General features: G+C 39.3%; 1 non-coding gene across 1 annotated transcript; it reads left to right on the top strand.

The window, feature by feature from the left end:
• Window positions 1–5,023: 5,023 nt before the first annotated feature.
• On the top strand, window positions 5,024–5,127 carry LOC136146772 (U6 spliceosomal RNA). The gene has a single exon (XR_010659060.1). It is a non-coding gene; the product is annotated as a U6 spliceosomal RNA (small nuclear RNA).
• Window positions 5,128–20,719: the final 15,592 nt, after the last annotated feature.

Raw genomic sequence — 20,719 nt, 5'->3', positions numbered from 1 at the left:
TTATTTATATGGATATTAATTCATTTAGTGCGGGTAAGCTTTAAGGTCCACAGGCATCAGGGCAGAAACTCAGGTTTACTTTGTTTGTAGAAATTGGCCAAGATCACATTCTGATATGGGGGGACTATTTCTTGATAGTTAGGACCTAAGCCCCATTATTATCACAAAAGAAAAGGAAAAGCCTCAAAGAGGAGATAGCCAAGTTCAAACAGAAAGGCAAAAAAATATTTATGATTAGAACATATTAAATATTTACAAAACCCAATGGGGCAAAGGGGCTTTTTTAATATTTTGCAGTATGGTCTTAAGACTCTAATTCTTTCATTAATGAAACAGATTCATGTGGTAACTAAAGATCTTTGAAAACTTTGACTTTGATAAATTTCCAAATGAGCATATTTATCAAGTATTTTATAGATGCACTAAATATTTTGCTTGCATTATGGCATGAAACACTTATAAAGCACATACGACTATTATATTTAAGTTTGAATAGATAAGAATCTCAAAAAAGCACAATTAACTTTATTTTTAGTCATACAGCCAAAAAAAAAAAAAAAAAACGAGAGAGGGAGAATCAAGCCCTCATCTATATGAATCTAAAATCAAAGCTTTTAACCGCTACTGTACATCACCTCTGCTTAAGTGGTCTCTTAAAAGTGGCCGTCTCAAAAAATAATACATGAAAATCATGGTTGTATCTTCATTTAGTATTAATACAATGTCTGAATTAACCCTTATCTGCTCTTCATAGCCCTCCTAACCCCTCCCACTGGGCTAATGTCCCACTTCTCTGCCTCTTTAACAGGCAGTGTACATGCTAGGACAGAACTGATTATATCTTACTGCAACAGTCTGTTCCCACTCTCTTATTTCCTCCATATTGTCAGCAAAGTCCCTGAGAGCAAGTTAGGGTCCTAGTGAAAAACAAATTTGAAGCCTAAGAGGAAGCAGATATGCATTGGCATGTAACAGTTGACTGTTGTATATCATTATCCCCTTGCCCCCAAACTCCCCACCTCCCTGTACAGTTTTACGGTAGCAATTATCTTTTCTCTGTGTTTCCACTATCCAGTATGCTGTATTTAGTCACTCAGTGATGTCCAACTTCTTGCGACCCCATGGACTGTAGCCCGCCAAGCTCCTCTGTCCATGGGGATTCTCCAGGCAAGAATACCGGAGTGGGTTGCTTTGCCCTCCTCAATGGACCTTCCCCACCCAGGGATTGAACCATGTGAGCCACCAGGGAAGCCTCCCATTCAGTACAGTGTTTAGTATATACCAGACTATCAGAAAATGTTGCTTCAACAGATGGCCCAAATAAGAGCTCAGAGAAGACATATGATGATGATATAGTTTTAATTAGGTCTTGAATCTTGAAAAAGAATGAATTTATTCTATACCTTTGACTTAGGCTTGTAATGAATACTAAAATACATTTTTTTTTTCTTTGTAATTGATCATTTCCTGCATAGATGGTAAACATAGCAAGGTATTTACAAGCACAAATCCTTAGACCAGACTGCCTGGCTTTAAATCCTGCTTCTGCTAATTCCTTCCTGTGTGACTCACAGAAACCTTCCTTAACTCCCGTGCCTCAGTTGTATAATACAAGAAAATATAGGAGTTATAGTAAATTTTTCTGTATGGATTTGTTCAGAGGATTAAATAAAATAAACTTCGTAAATTTCTTAGAGGAGTACTTGGCATATAGTAAGTAACAGACATTTAAATATTAAGTAACATTTGGTTGAAGTCTTTTTTTTCACTAGGCTCTAAACTCCATGATGGCAGGAACTGGAACTTTATTTAATTTCTCATAGTTGTATAACTACCATCTAGAATAGACACCTAGGAAATAATAGTTGAGTAAACAGGGTTTTCCTTTTAAAACGTGATCTTTAAATTCAAACTTTCATTTTCTCAACTAAATTCTATGGCATATTTTCAATAATGCCAATACTTACCCAATGCATCTTGAATTCCATTTTGATACAGCAATAATAAAAGTTGGCCACCAAAAAGCAGTTAAATGCAGAAACCCTGATTTTTAATTGTAACATGTCTTATTTATTTTTTTCAAGTTAGATAAACAGTCCTTTTTTAAAAAATTTCCTCCTGAAATTGTTTTTTTTTTTAATACTCTAGCATTATTTCACTTTTAGAATATTTCATTTTAAAATTTCATGATAAGAAAATATTTGCACTCATCCCTTAGTACTATCAAAATCTTTGCACAGATCTAGTAGTCATCCCCAAACTCAGAGATAAGGAATGCAACTCACTCTGCCTTCACGCAACACATGAAAACCTTATATGATACTTTGCAAGCTGAGCAGGACAATTCCTTTCCGTAGTCTACCTTTCTTCCTCCTCTTCTTTTTTTCTTGCAATGTACTAACTGCCTCCATTTTGCCTTCACTGGCTGAATTTTGGGACCTGACTTTTCAAGGGGCTAATAGGAGAAAAAATGACAAGCGAACAAATAAATATAATAAAATCTTATAGGTGTTTGGACAGCAGTATCACAGCCTCTCAAGATATGGGCAGGAAGGTGGGTTAGGCAAGAAAGTAAGAAAAAGGGAGAAGCTGAGAATTCAAGAAAGCTATGGAAAAAATAACACTTGACTTAGTTATCAAATATTTAGTAGGCATTCAGTAGGGAGTGTGAATGAGATAAAGAGGTTCTGAGGTAGAAGCAGCAGCTGAAGTGCAGAAGTGGAGGTGAGGGGAGCAGTGAGTGTTGGTTCTGCAAGCGGGGTGTGGCTGCTGCTCAGAGATAAGGGTTGGGAGGGAGGTTTGTATGCAGGGCCGGGTTCTGTCTGGTTTAAGAGGAGTCCCTTGATCAGATCTCTCTGCTGGCAAAAGGAAGAGGGTCAAAGAGGGAGACTAGCACAGGGACATTTAGAAGAGAAAGAAGGATGAGCAGCACTGGTGAAGAAAAGAGTGAGGCTAACGGGACCATTCCTGGTGACAGAAGTGGCAGAGAGCATGCACTCTACAGGGCCAACCGCAGAGATTGTGAGTGGACTCTAACCTTTGCAGGGTGTGGGCTACATTAGGGGAAAAAGCAACAGATGGCAAAGCTCTCAGGAACTGAACAGTGGAACACCATGAGGGAGCAGGGTTTGTGGAACCCAAGAGAGCTGTAGAGCTGGAGGTGTGGCTGGACATGGGGCAGCCTCAGAGTTCAAACTGTGAGATCCTAAAGCAGTGCCAGAAGCTGACCAAGCGTGGGAAGTGGAGTGGGGGTGGAGCTTGAGCTTGGGAATCAATACCTTTATCTCTCTTTGCCTGCAGCCTTCTCATCAACAGGGAGGCTTGGCGTGCTGCAGTCCATGGGGTCGCAAAGAGTCAGACTTCGCTCGGTCATGACTGAGCGACTGAACTGAACTGAACTTCTCACCAACACTGGTCAAACCCAACCAGAGGACAAAGGTATCTGAGTGTCACAATCAGCAAATGTCAGGCCTTAGGAGCCCAGGACAGGAGGTCAGGAGCCCCGCCTTAGGAGTCTTAGGACAGAGAAGGGTGGAGGGTGGATCTGGATGTACAAAAAAACTGACCAGCATAGGAGGCCCAATCTCAGTGATGACAGTGGGAGAAAGCACAGTCGGGGGTCTGGAGTGATTCTAGAACTAGAAACTTAAGTGGGAGAACAAATGTTTTACTTCAGGGCCCTAAAATTCAGAAAACACAAAAAATTTGATGAATGATTTTAAAATCTTGGCCCAACAATAAAGGGTTCAACCTCAGCAAATTTCCGGTCTCTCTGACAAAAGCCACATAGCATACTGTGTCTGCATGCTGCTTGCAGAGCCATTGGCAACGGTGATGGCTGATATGATGCCCTCAGTTCTGCTCTGATTTGTCCTCCCAGAGTGAGCAGTCTTTTGTAATTTGCACAAAGGTGCCACAAAAATAAGCTGTATCTTTGAGCTGTCACCATTAGAATGAGAATTTGCCTTTGACCCCAAAGGAAGTGAATAAAGATTCAAGGTTAAGAGTCAAGGTCAAGGCAATGAATAGAGGCATTGGTATACACTCACCACCTGGGAGAATATTTGTGCAAAATAGGTTACTAGTAGTGGGTGCTAAATTACATGATAGACTTTTTAATAAATTTTATAGATTAGGGCCACTATGTGGACTTGAAAATTTTCCAAAATGTCTGTTATTTTGGCTTTGACTCTAGCCTGGAGGAACTCATTATCAAACTTGTTTACCTTGCAAGCTGTAATAATTGATATTAACAAAAACGTTCTGCTCATAGCTTTATGCTGTTGAGCTTAAGAGTTCCTTAAAGCTCTTCTACTTAGTCCATGTCTTCCAAAGATAGATTTGTTTCCAAGTTTAAAGCTAAATTGAAAATCAAACGAGGTGTGGGAGAAGAAATGTTTGAAACTGGTTGTTTTCAGGTTTTCTGGGCATTGGACATGCATCTCACATTTCCAAAGAGGAAAGGTGAAAGTGATGAATGAATAGGACCTGCTAATCTGGCTTACACAGGCCACAGTTTTCAAAATCATAAATAAGAAAGAAAAGAATATCTCACTGACTTCTTCCAAAATGTAGGAGTAGTGTCTTTGGCATGTTCATTCATACACTCTCCTCCTAGGAGAGCACAAGATTTCCTTCTAATCTGTGGGAGCTGGGACTATCCAAAGCTGCAATCTAGGGTCAGGGAGCAGGATATTGAACAACTTTTTCTATCTGAGATTCTTCTATATAATTTATAAAAAGCAGTCTGAGGACATGTATGTCTGGCCCTTGGCTTGTGTGTGTGGGCTAGGTTGCTAAGCTGTGTCCAACTCTTTGTGACCCCTTGAACTGTAGTCTTCCAGGCTCCTCAGTCCATGAGATTTTCGAGGCAAGAACACTGGAGTGGGTTGTCATTTCCTCTTCCAGAGGATCTTCCCAGCCCAAGGATTGAACCTGTGTCTCCCACGACTCCTGCATTGGCAGGTGGATTCTTTACCACTGAGCCACTGGCTTAGTTCATATAATCAAAAAGTTATTGAGTGCTCACTTCAGCAGGGCATATACTAAAATTGGAACCATACCAAGAAAATTAGCATGGCCCCGGTGAAGGATGACACATAGATTCGTGAAACATTCCATACTTTTTGAAGGTCCAGACACTATAAAACTCTTAGAGGAAGACATAGGCAGAACACTCTTTGACATAAATCACAGCAAGACCTTTTTGACCCACCTCCTAGAGAAATGAAATAAAAGCAAAAATAAACAAATGAGGCCCAATTAAACTTAAAAGCTTTTGTATAGCAAAGGAAATCATCAACAAGATGAAAAGACAACCCTCAAAAGAATGGGAGAAAATATTTGCAAATGTAGCAACTGACAAAGGATTAATCTTTAAAATATACAAACAGCTCATGTAGCTCAATATCAATAAAATAAACAACTCAATAAAAAAAATGAGTGGAAGACCTAAACAGACATTTCTCCAAAGAAGACATACAGATAGCCAACAAACACAGGAAAATATACTCAACATCACTAATTATTAGAAAAATGTAAATCAAAACTAGAATGAGGCATCACCTCACACTGGTCAGAATGACCATCATCAAAAAAATCTACAAACAAAAAATTCTGCAAAGAATGTTTAGAGAAGGGAACCCCCTTACACTATTAGGAGTGTAAATTGATACGGCCACTATGGAAAACAGTATGGAGGTTCTTTAAAAAAGTAAAAACAGAATTACCATATGACCCAGCAAACCCACTACTGGGCATATACCCAGAGAAAGCCATAATTCAAAAAGACACATGCACCCCAATGTTCACTGCAGCACTATTTACAATAGTCAGGACATGGAAAACACTTAAATATCCATCCATAGAGGAATGGATAAAGAAGATATGGTACATATATACAATGGAATATTACTCAGCCATAAAAGGAATGAAATTCTGCCATTTGCAAACATAGAAAAATCTAGAGACTGTCATACAGAGTGAATTGAGAGAGAAAAACAAATATGTAAATTGCTTGTATATGGAATCTAGAAAAATGGTATAGATAATCTTATTTGCAAAGCAGAAACTGAGACACAGATGTGAACAAATGTATGAATACCGAGAGAGAATGGGAGGGAAAGGACGAATTAGATTGGGATTGACATATATACACTGTTGATACTACGCATAAAATAGATAACTAATGAAAACATAGTGTTTATCATAGGGAACTCCACTCAGTGCTCTGTGGGGACCTAAATGTGAAGGACATGCAGAAAAGAGGGGGTATATGTATACATATGGCTGATTCGCCTTGCTGTACAGTAGAAACTAACATAATATTGTAAAGCAACTATATTCCAATTAAATTAAAAAAAATAGTATGAGGAAATGTGGGCAGATAGGGCAGATTCAGAACTCTAAGAATTTGTCAATATACTAAACATTGCTGAATTATATACCCAAAAAACGCTATTGAGAGAAAAGCCATTTTTGATTTGCTCATTTGTCAAGACTGTATTACATCTTACTGAAATGTGTGGTACAAATCTACAAGTCTTTTCCTCCAATTCTGAAATTCAAAAAACCTGAAAAAATAAAAAGGTCTATATAACTTGTTTGGTGATAAAACCTCACTTGGCCTAAATTATTTGGCAGTAGAAGTTGACATAAATTTTATGAGTCTGTGTTTAGTATTTATTCATTCTTCTTAGAGTATTAATATATTTAATTGCAGTAATGCAGTAAATAATTATAAGGTGGTGTCCCAGACCTTTGATGGATTATATGTAATAAGGAATATGCCTTGTATTGCCATTCAAAAATTCCACAAAATTGTATATTACAAAAATATCTAGCATTACAATTTTCAGACTCTCAGTGTCAGCTGTCAGATTGCAGACTTGTGTTGACAGAAGACGTGGTTACCTGTGGAATGCTGGCTTCTCTCTCACAGAAGAATGAAAATGTTTCTAATTTTGCTGAACATAACAGATGCTCGATGAATATTGTTGACTTAATGATTTATTACTGAGTAACATATCTGAAGGTGCAGAAGAAGAGGCAGGAATAGATTAATGGAAATAAGAGGATATAAAGATATATCTTCAAGGTGAGAGAAACAGAATCAATTTTCCAGGTGAGTACAGTTTAGAGGAGGTAGAATTTCAAAAGGTAAGTTTTCCAAATGCAGAGGTTTTTAAAAAATACCTTTTCTTTCATAGAAATCTAAAATTGATTATTTTTATTCTGTGTTTAATATTGGATGGATTCCTGTAATTCCTTTTTCTTTCTTTCTTTTTGGTTGCATGGATGAAGAATCTTATTTCCTGACTAGGGTTCACTGCAGTCCACTCACTGCCCACTGCAGTGGAAGCATGGAATCCTAACCGCTGGACCACCAAGGAATACCCTTCCTGTAATTTCTTAAATACTTTGTTTTCTTTAGGGACTAAAGAATAGGGATAACTATTAAAATTAGTTTATAAATCATATCTCAATTATTTTAACCATTTATTGAGCATGAGCAGGCCAAGTGCCATATATTCATAGTTTAATTTAATCCTCACAAAAGCTGTATGATGAAGTATTATTTTTCCCATTTTTCACATAATGGCATTTCTAGATAAATCAAATAACTTATCTGAAGTCATATAATAGTAAGCATTACAGCCAGAGAGTTCAACTCAAGCAGAGCCCCAATCCTTTGTTCTTAAACTACTACACTGTATTTTATTCTATAATAACCTGAAGTTCATGGTTAAAAAGAAAAATGTGGGCAGCTCTTTAAATAACCACAGAGTACTATATAATATGTTCTGGGCTATGTTCTCTTTTAAGGGCATAGTTGGGAGTTATCAAAAAGGCCCTCTTGGACATAAGTTATATTGTTAAGCTATATACAGTATTCAACTGTAATGAAAACCAGGAAGTCCAATAATAGTGCTTAAATAAACAAACTCACAGAATATTATGCTCAGGCTTCCCAGGTGGCTAAGTGGTAAAGAATCTGTCGGCTAATACAGGAGACACAGGAGATGTGGGTTTGATCCCTGGGTCAGGAAGATCCCCTTGCAACCCACTCCAGTATTCTTGCCTGGAAAATTCCATGGAGAGAAGCCTGGTGAGCTACAGTCCAAGGGGTTGCAAAGAGTCGGACATGACTGAGTGCACACTTCCCCCCCCACCCCCCCCACACACATACACACAATATTATGCTCACATAAGAAGGCTGGAGGTAGGTTGTTCTCAGCATGGATGTCGTGGATTAAAGGTGTCAGGTTTAAGAGATTTAGGATTTGTTTTGGCTTTTCGCCTAATGCTCCCAAGTTGTTTGCTGTAGTTTCAGCTTTTGTATCCCCATTCAAGGCCGGAAGAAGGAGGGAGGAAGATGGATTGGCTATGGCTACCCTTTTATTCAAGGAAATTAAAAACTCGCCCAGAAGCGTCCCAGCAGTTGTCCAGTTGTATGATCCTATGGTCACCCCAGGTGTGAGGGAGGGTGGGAGAATGAAGAACCATGTCTTAGCTGGGTCAGTCCAATCATGGGTAATTATCTAGGACAGGGGTCTGCCAACTTTTTCTTTAAAGGGCCACATAGTAGGTAATTTAAGTTTTGCAATCCAGATGGTCTCTGTAGCAGCTGCTCAGTTGTGTGGCTGCCATCGTATAAAAGTGACCCATAGACAATGTGTAAATGAATGGGCTCATTTGTGTTCCAATAAAACTTTATTTATAAAACTGGCAGGAGCCTGACTTCAGACTCTACTTCAAAGCCACAGTCATCAAGACAGTATGGTACTGGCACAAAGACAGAAATATAGATCAATGTCACAGAATAGAAAGCCCAGAGACAAATCCACGAACCTATGGACACCTTATCTTTGACAAAGGAGGCAAGGATATACAACGGAAAAAAGACAACCTCTTTAACAAGTGGTGCTGGGAAAACTGGCCAACCACTTGTAAAAGAATGAAACTAGAACACTTTCTAACACCATACACAAAAATAAACTCAAAATGGATTAAAGATCTAAATGTAAGACCAGAAACTATAAAAATCCTAGAGGAGAACACAGGCAAAACACTCTCTGACATAAATCACAGCAAGATCCTCTATGACCCACCTCCCAGAATATTGGAAATAAAAACAAAACTAAACAAATGGGACCTAATGAAACTTAAAAGCTTCTGCACTACAAAGGAAACTACAAGTAAGGTGAAAAGACAGCCCTCAGATTGGGAGAAAATAATAGCAAATGAAGAAACAGACAAAGGATTAATCTAAAAAATATACAAACAACTCCTGAAATTCAATTCCCGAAAAATAAATGACCCAATCAAAAAATGGGCCAAAGAACTAAACAGACATTTCTCCAAAGAAGACATACAGATGGCTAACAAACACATGAAAAGATGCTCCACATCACTCATCATCAGAGAAATGCAAATCAAAACCACAATGAGGTACCATTACACGCCAGTCAGGATGGCTGCTATCCAAAAGTCTACAAGCAATAAATGCTGGAGAGGGTGTGGAGAAAAGGGAACCCTCTTACACTGTTGGTGGGAATGCAAACTAGTACAGCCACTATGGAAAACAGTGTGGAGATTTCTTAATAAACTGGAAATAGAACTGCCATATGACCCAGCAATCCCACTCCTGGGCATACACACCAAGGAAACCAGATCTGAAAGAGACACATGTACCCCAATGTTCATCACAGCACTGTTTATAATAGCCAGGGCATGAAAGCAACCTAGATGCCCATCAGCAGACGAATGGATAAGGAAGTTGTGGTACATATACACCATGGAATATTACTCAGCCGTTAAAAAGAATTCATTTGAATCAGTTCTAATGAGATGGATGAAACTGGAGCCCATTATACAGAGCGAAGTAAGCCAGAAAGATAAAGACCATTACAGCATACTAACACATATATATGGAATTTAGAAAGATGGTAACGATAACCCTATATGCAAAACAGAAAAAGAGACACAGAAGTACAGAACAGACTTTTGAACTCTGTGGGAGAAGGTGAGGGTGGGATGTATCAAAAGAACAGCATGTATATTATCTAAGGTGAAGCAGATCACCAACCCAGGTGGGATGCATGAGACAAGTGCTCGGGCCTGGTGCACTGGGAGGACCCAGAGGAGTCGGGTGGAGAGGGAGGTGGGAGGGGGGATCGGGATGGGGAATACGTGTAACTCTATGGCTGATTCATGTCAATGTATGACAAAATCCACTGAAACGTTGTGAAGTAATTAGCCTCCAACTAATAAAAAAATAAATAAATAAAACACAGCAAAATGTTAAAAAACAAACAAACAAACAAACAAACAAAAAACTGGCAGGAGAACCGATTTGATGGGAGGCTATAATTTACCAGCCCCTAACATGCAACTCGGAGAAGGCAATGGCAACCCACTCCAGTACTCTTGCCTGGAAAATCCCTTGGACGGAGGAGCCTGGTAGACTGCAGTCCATGGGGTCATGAAGAGTTGGACACGACTGAGTGACTTCCCTTTCACTTTTCACTTTCATGCATTGGAGAAGGAAATGGCAACCCACTCCAGTGTTCTTGCCTGGAGAATCCCAGGGACGGGGGAGCCTGGTGGGCTGCCGTCTATGGGGTCGCACAGAGTCAGACACGACTGAAGCGACTTAGCAGCAGCAGCAACATGCACCTTGGCACATTGATGACAAGTCAAGTGGATGTTCATTTTATAAGCAAGAAAGAAGGGAGGGGATGATGGGTAGAACTAACAGTGACTGTGATTGAGGATAGAAATAGTCTTTTGACCTATTCTTTTCCCCCTTGCTTTCCATGTTTGCGGCTGGAAGTTTTATGCTCTTGTGCTATGGAGCTGTAAAGGTAAAAGATGTAGCAACCTCCATCAAGAGAGCTTGTGGGGAATTGGTTAAATAGACTTGAGGCCACCTGTTGGCCCACACAAACTGTCAGCTTTTGAAAGTGGATGCCACATACTGTTGGGTACCAGAGTGTGGAAGACAGTGATTGCCACCTGCCCATTTCCCACACTTCTTCTTCCTTATTATTCAGCAAGGGGAAGTAATGTGCTCAGGTGAAAAAGTTTATTTACAGCCTCCCATGCTTCAAGAAGTGGTCATGAGCATCATCCTGGCCAATGAGACATACATGGAAGTTTCTGAGCAAGAAAGTTTTTTAAGGTGACAGCTTCCTGAGCATGAAGTTTTGCTTTTCTCTTATTTCTCCATGCCCTTTCTGCTTGGACAGCACCATCTTGCAACCACTTGTAACAAGTACGAGGGTAAGGGCCACCCACTAAAATGACTGAATCAGCAAGTAGAAGCAGCCAGGTACCTGATGACGTTATGGAGTTACTACACCATGGGCAGCTGGACACAAGGAAAAGGAAAATCCCTTAACTTGTTTAATCCATTGCTTACTTGGAGTTTCTGTGGCTTGGAGCCAGATGCACTCATGACAGATGTACAGGATGCCTTGTGTTCAAAGGGGCAAAGAGAAATGGCTCTCTTTTCCACGTAAAGTCGGAGAACAAGACTCCTCATTTTCTGCTTCTGACTCTGTGGTGAGGCATTCACATTCTTCTTAGTCAGGGTTAGTCTCTCCTAGTTTTTAATGCTTTCTGGCTGAGATTGGCTTAGTGTGTCCCATTACAGAGGACATGCTGTGAGCTTGTGCCTGGGATCCTGATTTTCCACTTTGGTTCCCACCACACCTTATTTGTTTATTAGGTCACAGATGTGTCTTCAGACCCATTCAAGCAGTGTACAGTTACTGTGACTATATTTCCTCAGCTCAACTGTTGAATATATTTTAACAAGTCAAGCAAATTGACATGTTTGCTAATTCATTCACTACAGAATTAGGAATATTTTGTAATACTTCAACTGATGTACAGGCTGGTTACATATTTTCTCCATTTAGAAAAAAATAAAATAAGTTTAATTCTACTAAGAGGAGAGAGACACTGTTAACATTTAGTAGTGTTATCTCCTAGATGTACATAAAGACAGATACATATATTATATACACATTCACCTATTTGAAATCTTGATGTATATTGAGTTTTGTATCTTGCTGGCTTGTCACATTATAAAGTGAACAATTCTCTGTTCTGCTATGTCAAATAGTCTTTAAAACATGGCTTTTTAGTGGAAGTATAGTATTACATCATATTACCAGTGTTTTTTCTTTTCTTTTTCATTATAGTTTATTATAAGACATTGAACATAGTTCCCTGTGCTATACAGTAGGACCTTGCTAGTTATTCATTCTATATATAATAGCTTGCTTCTGTTAATCCTTTACTCCCAATTCAACCCTCCCTGACTCCTTGGTAACCACAGTTTGCTCCCTATGTCTGTTTTGTTCATTTGTGTCATATTTTATGTTCCACATATAGACGATATCATACGGTATTTGTCTTTCTCTTTCTGACTTACTTTGTATGCTATGATAATCTATCCACATAACTGCAAATAGCATTTCATTCTTTTTTTTTTTTACAGCTTAGTAATCAAACTATGTTTTAAAGCTCACTATAGATAGATGTTTTAGTTGCTTTTAATATTTGGCCATTATAAAAAATATGAACAACCTTATATGAAACTTTTTCCTTTGTTATATGGGAATACTTTCTTAGAACAAATTACTAGAAATAAACCTTCTGGATCAAATACTAACAGTTTTTATATACTGCCAAATAGCCCTCCTGCAGGACAGCTGCTGTTGTTTAGTTACTCATTTGTGTCCAGCTCTTTGCAACCCCATGGACTGCAGCATGCCATGCTTCTCCGTCCTTCACGATCTCTTGGAGTTTGATAGCACTGGCATTTAATCCCATTAGCAGAGTATATGTAGGTTTATGTGTTTATGCTATTATACTTTCATATATACCAAGTTAAAAAAAAAGTTTGAAATCATTTCACAGGGGAAAAAAATAGTCTTTAGATCTTAACATCTTTTTAATGGATGAGATTGAGCATCTACTTCATATGTTAATTTGGCTATGCTTTATTTCTCTTTATTTCTGTATAACTTATTTGGTTGTGTATATTTTACTCATGGATATTTTAATTGACTATGTATTATTGATATAGATTCTTTCTCCTCTGTGTTTTTCATAAGATGGATAACTGTTGTTTCCTGAATGTGATATAATTGTGAGCTTTCTGTGATACGCCTATGAAAATAGCAAATAGTTAACCCCCATCAACATTTAGCAATATTTTAGGTTGAACTTGGAAGATGTTATACTCTTGACATTAGCATTTTTCTAAAAAACATATGTCTCCTTTGATATGTTTTCTTCATAAAAGACATGCACTTAGAGTGGTGGGGGGGAATCCATATTTTTTCTTAAGTCATATAAGTACTGAGAACTGTAAACTGTACTGGAAAAATCTCCATTCTTTGGAGTTGCTCCATCGTCCTTGAATTGCAGCTTTGCAGTCTCTTAATTGTGAGAGTTGAACAGTGAAGAAAGCTGAGCACCGAAAAATTGATGCTTTTGAACTGTGGTGTTGGAGAAGACTCTTGAGAGTCCCTTGGACTGCAAGGAGATCCAACCAGTCCATCCTAAAGGAGATCAGTCCTGGGTGTTCATTGGAAGGACTGATGCTGAAGCTGAAACTCCAATCCTTTGGCCACCTCATGAGAAGAGCTGACACATTGGAAAAGACCCTGACGCTGGGAGGGATTGGGGGCAGGAGGAGAAGGGGACAACAGAGGATGAGATGGCTGAATGGCATCACCGGCTCGATGGACATGAGTTTGAGTAAACTCTGGGAGTTGGTGATGGACAGGGAGGCCTGGCGTGCTGTGATTCATGGGGTTGCAAAGAGTCGGACACGACTGAGCGACTGAACTGAACTGAACAATGTGTCTTGAAGTCCTTAACTCTGAATGCCTATATTACCCTGAACATAACACTTTTTGAAACTCAATTTTGTATTTCTTTTCTTCATGTACTTTGAAAGTGGTACAATTTATCTAGAAAGGGTGATAAACAATAGGCTTTAGACATTTATTTAAACCAGTCTGATGACTTTAAACTCCTTGAAGCTAAAACAAAGTCTTGCATGAGAATATAGTTTTCCATGTTTTTATTATAATCACATATTATAAATTAGGTAACACTTAAAAAACTTGCTTTTCTTAAACCTACCACTTTCACCCCTTTGTTGTTCATGAAAAATTCTATAATTCCTGGAGAGCTTATTTCAAATGGATACTTTCTAACAGAGTTTAGAAATTCTAAAAACTCTGAAACTGCTTGCATCTGCTTCTCATTCTTCCCTGACCAGCTCTATCAACTAAGATTCCTCATTGTGAAACCAGAAACTGATGATGTCATGTCTGAGAATTTCATTGTACAGTATTTACAATGGGAAGAAAAGTACTTTTTTTTCTTGCTCCTTTCTGAATAAAACACTGCTCTATCTCTCACACTTGCCTAAAATAAATGTGTTCTATGCCTGATTGTTATTCGAACAAGAACTCTATGGGATAACATGAGCCAATCTCTAATCCAGAAGAATAGGTCAGAGGCATCACACTTCGTAGTGAAAATATGTGGTGGCTTCTCTCTTAAAGGAAGATTCCTGTTTTCAAAGACAGAAAAAGGCCAACCATACCCAGAAATTATTTCTGGTTAGTTTACGGGCTAGATCAGCGAGAGGACATTCAGTTAGATTACAATGCATTTTCTTTGCTTGTGTGCTGGTTGTTGCTGTCAACTTAAAGCCCTAATACTTGGTATCTCAGTAATTGGTTCTGAGACGGTCTCTCTTTAAGGTAGTCACTATCGGCGCTCAGTCATAAAAGCTGTAATAGCTAGGATTTATCAAGGCTGTGTCATGCCCTCACGTGGCCTGCACTGGCCCATGCAGAGTCTTCATGAAACTTAGAAACAACCCCTCCCCTCTGCTTCCCCGCTTCCTTCCCTCAATCTGGTGGGCTCAGGGCTGAATAACCAATGGTCCCTTTGCACAGGTTAAAAAGGGTGCTACCTACCTCTGGGCAGCCAAGGCCTAGAAAATGGAGTGTGGGCTGGATTTTAGCCTCCGCTTTCTGCCTCGGCAAGACACTCGTTCATGATGCAGCCTACACATCAACACGCAGTATAAAGCACTTTATGTGGATTAACTCACTTAATCGTGAGAATGAGAGTTCTTTGCTTTGAGACCTATTATTGGAAACATCCTGAAGTCGCTCACCTGATCAGGAAGAGGTGAGAGGGCAGGCAAAGGGCACTTCCCAACTTCCTGAGAGTGCCCTAACCCAGCTGAGAACTTAGCCTGCAGGAGACCAAAAGTGTCTCCCATCAGCTCAGAACATGTGGGATTTATTTGTATGAGACACTCCCCACGACCCCTGGAAGTGACTCCCAGGTCAGGCCCAGCATTTACAACCCTGAGAGGGAAGGAGGCGTGTTTGTGACAAACTGGGAAAGCAAAGCCTAATAGATGTGACAACATTCACTTAAATTCTCAGAAAGAGGATGGTGAGATGTTGTTCTCACATTACTCAGGGTTGTGTCCATCTTGTGGAGCCATCTTTCCCTTTAGATACACTGATGGACTCAGACCTGATGAGATGAAGCTCTGAGGAGTGCAAGTCAGTTAGATCCTTAAGTCATCCACGGACTCCAGAGTTTCCAAGGGTTATTTTGTGTCATCAGGTAGCATGGTAAACCAGGGCAGAACAGGGGAGTCGTGCTGAGAACCACATTGGAAATAGAAGGATGTCAGATGGGCAGTCCCAGGACCACACCGTGCCACAAAGGGGGAGTGAATATGTTGGGGATGTGACTGTCGGAGCAAGGCAGCAAGCATGAGGGGTGACAAGTGCCATCCAGGAGAACTCGTGACCCCACAGGAGAGATGCCTGCTTGGGAGTTCAGAGACAGACTTCAGACTCACTTGCTCTATTGGAATCTCTTTTTACTCTTGGAGAGTGGAAGTGTGAACTGAGGTGATGTAGACTGCGGCAGATCAGAAAGGTTTGTACAAACAAGAAGGCAGGGGACAAACGTCTTAAGGGAGTGGGATTAACTGCAGAAGCTGAGACAGTGCAATGTGTCCAGGAGCCAGACCAAGCTGCTGGGATGAAGAACTTGTCCTGTGGGACAGCAGAGGCCAAGATCAGAAGGCAGGTGGGAGACATTGCAAATGGTGTGAATTTTAGAACAGGAATTTACATTTCTGGAACATGTTTTATTTGCTGGGCAAATAAATACACAGGAGTTCATTCCATTCTCACCTTAAACACTGTTTTGAGTGTTTTTACTTATAACTGCAATTCACATTTTGCTGAAGAGGAAAATGAATTTGAGGGAGGTAAAGTAACTTATGAGTCTAGGGGTAACTCAGAGATTTGAACCCAAATTTAGCTGATTCCAAAACCTAATCACTTTTTATTCTCCCATATTGTCAGACTTTAACAACGGGTTTCTTGAAAAACATGATGAAATGAATGTCTGAGGACAATTAGGATAACTAATCGAGCCCGACAGACTTGAGCAGAGAGGGGCACTCAGTGTTTTAGGAAGTAATTCTAAGTAGAGGCTAGACTAGGTTTGTGATCAAGGAAAAGAGTAAATGTAAGGACATTTTAAAAGAAGAATTAGTGGAATTTGGCATCTGGCTGAATAAAGTTGAAGGAAAGGGAATAAGTAGGTGGAGCAGTGGAAGGGACACTGGATGAGGATTTAGGATGTTAGTTCTGGTTCTTGCTCATAGTGTGAACTTGCAGAAAACAAGGGTCTTTCAGCTTCATGTCCTTATCTGAAAATTAAAGGAATTAGATTGGGTATCCTTGAAGATTTTACCCAACTCTAGAATTGTATGCATCATAGATCCAAAGATGACTCAAAGGTTGCAAGCCTGGGTGGTTGGAAGAACATCCTTTCATTGATAGAAAGGACATGCTTTCGTTAATGGAAATACACTAATAGGAAAGATGGTGGTTATGTTTTTGGATGGGAAAAGCATGTTTCCAGCCTTGTATAAAACCATCATCCCACATGCACCCTGCTATTCACCTGATTCCCAGAATCACCAGAAACATCTTTCCAACCCTCCCCATTTACTAACCTTCCATTTTCCAGCCACAGCCCCACATTCCAATCCTGAGCTCCCAGTCTTGTACTAATACCACACTGAGTAATCCCTTTTAGTCTTGCAAAGTGTGTATAGTTATACTGCCAATCATCCTGCTCTTTAGAGGAGAGAAAGGGAAGACTAAGGAAATCTTTCACATACATTATTCACTGAAGAAACATTTCTGATTTAATATAAAAACTATGTATCTCAAAGTCATCATTACAATAAGATGTAGAGTGTGTGTAGGTACTTTCTCAAAATATTTGTGATTCCCTTTAAACTAGACAAAACATGAAAATCTGAACTGGCAAAATTGATGAATCAGGAAAACCATAACCTTCTTGGAAAAAGTTTTTCAGTAGGGACTCTCCTAAATAGTGAAATTCTCTAAAGCATTTAAAATGATTCTAATGTTAAAAATATTATTAACATAAGAGTTTTTAGGAGTTTACACCTGGGGTGACATAGGGTACACTTGCAAATGGAAAGGCAACCATTGTGAAGGCATTAGTGATCAACCTGAAACAATGTTGGAGAAAGTAGACTACACCCAATGTTTCAAGATTTTTGCTGATTTGAAAGGTCTACAGGAAATAAGGTAATAAACTCTTCCCTAGCCTTGTAGTTCAGATGAGATTTGAGAAAAAACAAAACAAAACAGGAAGTGGTGGTCATCAAAGTGAATTCTTAGATATTGCTTGACAAAGACATTTGCCCAATGATTCAGTTTATGTAGCAAACACAAGAGTCCCAGTTTCCACCATATTCTCGCAAAGCTCAGCTGCAAAGCAGGGTTATACTCTTCAGTTAGATTGAGTAGGCCATTGGCTTTCCATAGATTCTTCATTAGGAAGTTCCTTTGATGTTAAGACATTTTGACTCCAACAATATTGGTTAGATGAAAATACAAAATCTAGATAATGAAACAGATCTGGCATCAATTCCTGCTTCTATTGCTTAGTACATGTGGAGATCAGGCAATTCACACAATCGTTTTTTGCCTCTCTTAGCTTCACAAATTTGCCTCGGATGAGACCTTCCTATAATGAAGCCCAGCAGAATTATTTGATTTTCAAATGGATTTTCAATATCACCTACTTGCCGTGGAATCACAGAGTTGGAGCTGAATATCTAAGAAACTCTTTTATGCTGTATAAGTGACTGATCCCAAAGAGGCAAAAGAATATACCCAAGTCACACCACTTTAATGGTAGAGCAGAGAGCAGGTTTTCAAACTGTGTTCCAACAATGCATGAACACATGAGCTGGCAAAAGGCAGAGGAACTCTGCGGAGTGCTAGGTCCACTGTCAATGCTTAGGAAGACTTGAGAAACCATAACAAAAATAACACAAGAGTGTGTCAAAAGAGCAGAGGCAAAGCGAAGACTGGAACTTCTGAAATTGAGATTTAGGTTGCCATCACCTAAGCTAAGCTCAAGGAGAAGGGTTAACAGGTGCAAACCTCCATTCTAACATCGCACAAAGATTCCCCTCTTGGGATCCATTCAGGAAGGGGTCTGTCGATGGATTTGGGTACTTCACATATTAGAGCAATTATCTTCTTTACTCAAGGATTAAAGCAGAGATGTTTTATCTCAAATCTTTCTGGTAGAAGGAGAAACTGCAAGATTCCAGGACAGTAGTATTGTATAATTTTTTTTTCCTGATATTTCCACACCAACTGCCAGTCTCACCCCAGTCACTGAGCTATTTTATTGTTGCCTCCTGCACATGTTTTTCTTGGCAGCAGAGAAGGAAGAGAAAGGAGAGGGGAGGGAATAGAGGAAGATGGGAAAAAGACGGAAGAGCTGGTTCTTTCCCGGCTGTAGGCATTCTCTTATTTCCTCACTCAAGTCAGCAATTGCCTGTACAGGCAGGCAAAGATGAAGCTCCCTGGCAAGTGAGGGCTCCTAACCTTGCCAAAGTCAGTCCATGAGGATCCTAAGAGAGCTTCCCCTCTCTTGCTTCAAAGAAACCAGCCCCCGGAAACCTTGTCATTCATAAAAGCTTTTGAAAGCTGTTTTTCCAAGCTTGTGTTTTGTATGGAGGAACTATCTCCATGACCGTTTCCCCCATTATAATTTGATCACAAGTTTTCACCTAGAATTAGGCTTGCCAAGCTAGGTAGAAATGCTCATTTCCCCTCTTCAATAGTGCCCTGGGTTTAACAGGCCTACCTGACATCTTCCAAATTATGTGCTACTGAAATGGTTGGATGTATGTTCATGAAACCATATGGAATTCACATTTTTAAAAGGCCATTCCCTGAAGGAGATAATCATCTTTCCAGTAAAACATTGTGTCAAGCTACAAAGTGATGATTACCTTTGGGTGGGGCTTTGGTATTTCTAGTTGGCAGATAGTTTGTTCTCTCAGTCAAAATGACAGGACATACGAAGCCTTATTTTCCCCAGCAAATGAATTATTCAAACCTGTTCAAGTAATTAAAAATGAAACAAAGGAAAGTAAAATGTGACATTTTCTAATGGGGTGAATCATATTGTTTTTGCACTTTCTCATGCCAAACCCAGACAGCCACATATTTGCAATCCAACAATAATTGCTGATACTTTCATGTGAATAGTGTTGTCTTTGAGACATCATTTGATGAAAGATGCACAAAAGAATATATGCCACAAAAACTCACACACTGCCTAGTTGTATGAATTTGACATCTGTAACCCAGCCCTTAGTTTTATGAGCAGCAGAGCCCTCTCTTTGTCAGATTCACATTATCTTAAAGTTTTCATGTTGAATATCAAGTTCAATTAGTGGTTTATATCAGACCAATAAAAAATTTTAAAGATGAACACGTGTTAAATAAGAAACATATTGACGCCATTAAAGCACAAATAAATACAGACTTTTTTTTGAGACGTGGAGTCTGGGGCAAGTAGAAAGTGAGAAATATTTCCTAGCTTATGGACTTAAAAGCTTTCAGTTTGGTGTATTTTCTTTTCACAAAACATGTTTTTTAAGCACTCTATATCCACATATTTATAAAGTAGAGTTGTATCCATGTTACACACATCCTTTTCACTTGAGATCTGAGCACTAAGATATCTGAATCATTTCACAATGATTCATGTCCTAGCATGTCTTCTTACTCAGGTACAGTTTTACAGTGAGCTCTACTCACGACTTATAAAGCTTTGCGATTTCTAAATGTTACATTTAGATACCAATATAGACTGATCAGTGTCATGCTCCAGTGTCACAAAAATTATGATGAGCTTTATTTCTTCTTAGTACCTGAAAGATACATGAGAAGAGTTTTCCTATCAGTCCTGAAGTCTTCAGGTGTCTGCCCGGGTCAATGACTGAGGTGCCATCCCAGGGGCTGAAGAGGTGAGATAAACTCCCTCATCATGGTACCCTCCAGAACAACCTCATGCACAGAAGAATGCCCAATTTGTGGACTACCTGTCAAAGGCTTCCTTCAAGGAATCATTTGTAGAATAGTGGGGGTGTTTTTATAGTTCTCATAGAATATATTTTCTTCTCTACTGATGACCAATGCTTATTGTACAAGACACAATTTTAGAGAGCCAAGGCAACCCTCCAGTACAAAGTATATTCTTTATACGTTTGCAGAGAAAAATTGTGTTGATAATG

The sequence above is a fragment of the Muntiacus reevesi genome, chromosome 14 (assembly GCF_963930625.1).
Source record: "Muntiacus reevesi chromosome 14, mMunRee1.1, whole genome shotgun sequence".
Lineage (NCBI taxonomy): Eukaryota > Metazoa > Chordata > Mammalia > Artiodactyla > Cervidae > Muntiacus > Muntiacus reevesi.
This window is presented reverse-complemented; position numbering and strand designations above follow the sequence as displayed.